The following is a 6,000-nucleotide window of genomic DNA, read 5'->3' on the forward strand; positions in this document are numbered from 1 at the left end:
GCTACATCTACTGGGCACATATATCCCTCGTACATATACGTTGGACATATACCCGGAGCAGTGCTTTTCAGCGCTGCTAGCTTTGGGCGCAGCCAACGCCGCCATAGACTGTAATGGGAATCAGTCTATAGCGGCGCTCAGTGAGGAAGGTCGGCTCCGTCGGAAGACGGAGCCGCAGTTGCTTAAAAAACACAATAATTCGGCCTCCAGCAATTGCTGGAAGCCGAATTATTTCATTCCCCCACTATCCATGGCGGCCTGGAGGGGGAATAGTAATTAAAACGGCCCGGACTTGTGCAGAAGCAGGACCAGCCATATAACAGCTGGATCCTGCGCCCAAGTCTACCAGCACCGATTTCAAATGTACGCCATATACCTCTAGCTACATATACTGGGCACATATATCCCTGGCTGCATATACTGGGGACACTGGCTGTTTGTCATTATATGCATTTACTGGTGAAAATCTGTCTCTTATTATGTGCATTTACTGGTGAAAAGCTGTCTCTTATTATGTGCATTTGCTGGTGAAAAGCGGCCTCTTATTATGTGCATTTGCTGGTGAAAAGCGGCCTCTTATTATGTGCATTTGCTGGTGAAAAGCGGTCTCTTATTATGTGCATTTACTGGTGAAAAGCGTCCTCTTATGTGCATTTACTGGTGAAAAGCGGTCTCTTATTATGTGCATTTACTGGTGAAAAGCTGTTTCCTATTATGTGCATTTACTGGTGAAAAAAAGGTCTCTTATGTGCATTTACTGGTGAAAAGCTGTCTCTTATTATGTGCATTTACTGGTGAAAAGCTGTCTCTTATTATGTGCATTTACTGGGGAAAAGCTGTCTCTCATTACGTGCATTTACTGGTGAAACGCTGTCTCTTATGTGCATTTAGTAGGGAAATTTTGTCAGTAAAAATCTTTTGTCAGTAAATTTTTAGGTATTTGTCAGTAAAAAAACGGAAAAGATACAGGCAGCCCACCTCACGCTTGGGCTTGGCGGGGGGAGGAGCCGACGACAGCGAGCAAGAGTAGGGTGGCCGCAGGCAGCCATAAATATGCAGTGTGTGACTGCGTCGCACTCGCAGAACCTCTCAGCCTGAGTCAGTCCAGAGACTAGCAGACTCGCAGGCAGCCAAAGCCCGCCAGGAGCAAGCCCATGGAAGAGGGGTAGGAATAGGGTATCACATGCATGCGTAAAGAGGTGGAAGGTGTGGGTGTGATTAGGCAGGACATGGGTGTGGTTATGTTGTTGGGCACGGTTAATTTAACCACTCCCATAGGCGCCAGAGAAAATCTTGCACCCAGGTGCCAGGCACCCCAGGCTCACCCCTGATATATCTGCATTCTTGGTGATACTGCAGATCACCAGTAATCAGATTCTCTCTGCGTGCTGACACCAATCGTTACACTGATAGATTTGTAAGGTCTAATTTGCTGGTCCTGATCATGTGTTAAACCAGGAAGTCATCACAGCGAATCAGGACCTTACAAATCTATCAGCTGATCAAACTGATAACATGCTTCTCCGTGAGGGCTCCTAGGCAGGGCAATCCCTACTAGTGAGCTGCTATTGTACAGGGGAGTGTGTGGATATACACGGAGTGTGAAGTTTTTTATTACTGGACACTTTGGCTGCATGCATGATAATTGCCAGTTATAACAGTAATGCCCTATGTTCAGTTTATTTGAATTCTACAGGTGAAGGAATGGCTACTATGTGAAGGGGAGCTCTGTCTTTTACATTATTTGACTATGGTTTTTGGACAATTTGATAGCGAATACCGTATTTTTCAGAACTATAAGACGCTCCTGACCATAAGATGCACCTAGGTTTAGAGGACCAAAACCAGGACAAAAATATATAAATACTAAACCTGGCGCATCCATGGTAAAGGGGCATCTTGTGGATTATGCCCCCTTGTGTCTTCCTGTGTCCTCCTCTGTCCCCCTTGTATCCTCCTGTGTCTCCATGTGCCCTCCTCTGTCCCCCTTGTATCCTCCTCTATGGCCCTTGGTGTCCCCCTGTGTCCACCCCTGTCCTCCTTGTGTGCTCCTCTATGCCCCTTTGTGTCCCCCTTGTGTCCTCCTCTATGCTCCTTTGTGTTCCCTGTGTCCTCCTCTATGCCCCTTTGTGTCCCCCTTGTGGCCTCCTCTATGCCCCTTTGTGTCCCCTGTGTCCTCCTCTATGCCCCTTTGTGTCCCCCTTGTGGCCTCCTCTATGCTCCTTTGTGTTCCCTGTGTCCTCCTCTATGCCCCTTTGTGTCCCCCTTGTGTCCTCCTCTATGCTCCTTTGTGTCCCCTGTGTCCTCCTCTATGCCCCTTTGTGTCCCCCTTGTGGCCTCCTCTATGCTCCTTTGTGTTCCCTGTGTCCTCCTCTATGCCCCTTTGTGTCCTCTGTTTGTCCCCCTGTGTCCTCCTCTGCATATTTACAGTACAGGGAGTCCCTGACATTGTGGCACATGGAAGTTAGTATTGGCAGGCGTTCACAAGTCAGGAACTCCCTGCATTTGGACTATAAGACGCAGTGACTTTTTCCCCCCACTTTTAGGGGAGAAACATTGAGTCTTATAGTCTAAAAAATACAGTACTCCGAGGTGAATTGAAACTGATTTAGGAACGTGGTGGTGCAGTTTGCTTATTTGAGTCAGGTTACTACAATGTTTCAATTTTGTCCCTAGTACAATGTATAGTAATATTTTATTTGGAAATAAAGGTGTATTTTTCATAGTGACCTTTCCAGCATAAGAATTCCAAATTTTCCCGTTACAATAGCTCACAAAGTTGGCTACACCTCCTTGGCTAATCCAGGAATCCACATTTTCTCTCTGTTTTATGGAAACCTGTAATGAGAGGAAGGTGGAGGTTGACGTGAGTATTGATTCTTGTCAATGCCATTTTGTGGCTGCCACTCTAATGTTATGTCTTGTGTTATTTCCCGCACCTGCTACAAACATTGAAGCCAGTAGAGTGACGTCCATACACCTTATCTTAATATTCATTCTTCATTCAGTGACTCATAGAGCTGGAATTTGTAAAGCCGTGATCACAAACTGACAACACCCAAGCATAAATATCCAATGTTTCGAGACCTCTCAGGGTCTCTTTGTCAAGACGTAATAATGTAGGAATAATGGATGATGGACTTGTGCCAGCAATGTGGATGCTTCTGGGTAAGAATAAGACTTTTATGTCACTGCAGCTGACACCGTGCACATCGCTGACGCAATTTCACCATCGCGATTGTTAATTATTTATTATCCCTTGACAAACACACCATGAGAGGTCAAGAAACATTGGATATTAATGCGTTATAAAAAAAAATGCTTTGAATACAATATAGACGAAACTTGAAAAATTAGAATATCGTGCAAAAGTACATCTATTTCAGTAATTCACCTTTAAAGTGAACCAGAGACGAAGCCCCCTCATGTATTTCACCATATATAGCAGTGGGAACATTAGAGAAAACACTACCCTGCTGTCTGTTTCATTCTGCCCTGCTCTGCCTGCTTGTTATCAGCCCTGATAAAATCCCCGACTGAGCATTCAGTCTGGCTTTGCTCAGAAATCATTATAGCTAAGTCTGCCTTCTCTGATGTCTTTTCAATCCCAAGCCTGCCCCCTTCTTGCTCTGCTTAGGAATCATTATAGCTGAGTCATTATAGCAGAGCCATATTGAATGCTCAGTCAGGGATTTTATCAGAGCTGATAACAAGTGGGCTGAGCAGTGAAGAATGAATCAGAGAGCAGGGTAGGTGTTTTCTCTAATGTCCCCACTGATATATATGGTAAAATACATGAGGGTGCTTCGTCTCTGGTTCACTTTAAAGGTGAACCTAATATATGAAATAGGAATCCTTTGCAGGTGTTTTGAATTAATCAGATGATTAGAGTCTGACACTTTGAGCTGAGAATATTCTATTGGTCGGAGATTTTGATTTTGGGGTTCTCATAAGCTGTAAGCCATAATCATCAACATTATTACAAAGAAAGGCTTTAAATATCTTGCTTTGCATGTAATAAGTCTATATTTCATATATCAATTTCACATTTTAACCACTTGAGGACTACAGTCTTTCTATCCCTTAAGGACCAGGCACTTTTTTTCCACTCAGACCACTGCAGCTTTCACGGTTTATTGCTCGCTCATACAACCTACCACCTAAATGAATTTTGGCTCCTTTTCTTGTCACTAATAAAGCTTTCTTTTGGTGCTATTTGATTGCTCCTGCGATTTTTACTTTTTATTATATTCATCAAAAAAGACATGAATTTTGGCAAAAAAATGATTTTTTTAACTTTCTGTGCTGACAATTTTCAAATAAAGTAAAATTTCTGTATACATGCAGCGCGAAAAATGTGGACAAACATGTTTTTGATAAAAAAAAACCCATTCAGTGTATATTTATTGGTTAGGGTAAAAGTTATAGCGTTTACAAACTATGGTGCAAAAAGTGAATTTTCCCATTTTCAAGCATCTCTGACTTTTCTGACCCCCTGTCATGTTTCATGAGGGGCTAGAATTCCAGGATAGTATAAATACCCCCCAAATGACCCCATTTTGGAAAGAAGACATCCCAAAGTATTCACTGAGAGGCATAGTGAGTTCATAGAAGATATTATTTTTTGTCACAAGTAAGCGGAAAATGACACTTTGTGACAAAAAAAAGAAAAAAAAAAAAGAATCCATTTCTTCTAACTTGCGACAAAAAAAAATGAAATCTGCCACGGACTCACCATGCCCCTCTCTGAATACCTTGAAGTGTCTACTTTCCAAAATGGGGTCATTTGTGGGGTGTGTTTACTGTCCTCGCATTTTGGGGGGTGCTAATTTGTAAGCACCCCTGTAAAGCCTAAAAGTGCTCATTGGACTTTGGGCCCCTTAGCGCAGTTAGGCTGCAAAAAAGTGCCACACATGTGGTATTGCCGTACTCAAGAGAAGTAGTAGAATGTGTTTTGGGGTGTATTTTTACACATACCCATGCTGGGTGGGAGAAATCTCTCTGTAAATGACAATTTTTTCATTTTTTTTACACACAATTGTCCATTTACAGAGTTATTTCTCCCACCCAGCATGGGTATGTGTAAAAATACACCCCAAAACACATTGTACTACTTCTCCTGAGTACGGCGATACCACATGTGTGGCACTTTTTTGCACCCTAACTGCGCTAAAGGGCCCAAAGTCCAATGAGTACCTTTAGGATTTCACAAGTCATTTTGCGGAATTTGATTTCCAGACTACTCCTCACGGTTTAGGGCCCCTAAAATGCCAGGGCAGTATAGGAACCCCACAAATGACCCCATTTTAGAAAGAAGACACCCCAAGGTATTCCGTTAGGAGTATGGTGAGTTCATAGAAGATTTTATTTTTTGTCAAAAGTTAGCGGAAAATTGATTTTTATTGTTTTTTTCACAAAGTGTCATTTTCCACTAACTTGTGACAAAAAATAAAATCTTCTATGAACTCACCATACTCCTAACGGAATACCTTGAGGTGTCTTCTTTCTAAAATGGGGTCATTTGTGGGGTTCCTATACTGCCCTGGCATTTTAGGGGCCCTAAACCGTGAGGAGTAGTCTGGAAATCAAATTCCGCAAAATGACCTGTGAAATCCTAAAGGTACTCATTGGACTTTGGGCCCTTTAGCGCAGTTAGGGTGCAAAAAAGTGCCACACATGTGGTATCGCCGTACTCGGGAGAAGTAGTACAATGTGTTTTGGGGTGTATTTTTACACATACCCATGCTGGGTGGGAGAAATAACTCTGTAAATGGACAATTGTGTGTAAAAAAATCAAAAGATTGTCATTTACAGAGGTATTTCTCCCACCCAGCATGGGTATGTGTAAAAATACACCCCAAAACACATTGTACTACTTCTCCCGAGTATGGCAATACTACATGTGTGGCACTTTTTTGCACCCTAACTGCGCTAAAGGGCCCAAAGTCCAATGAGTACCTTTAGGATTTCACAGGTCATTTTGCGAAATTTGATTTCCAG

This window comes from Hyperolius riggenbachi, chromosome 5 (assembly GCF_040937935.1).
Source record: "Hyperolius riggenbachi isolate aHypRig1 chromosome 5, aHypRig1.pri, whole genome shotgun sequence".
NCBI classification, from domain to species: domain Eukaryota; kingdom Metazoa; phylum Chordata; class Amphibia; order Anura; family Hyperoliidae; genus Hyperolius; species Hyperolius riggenbachi.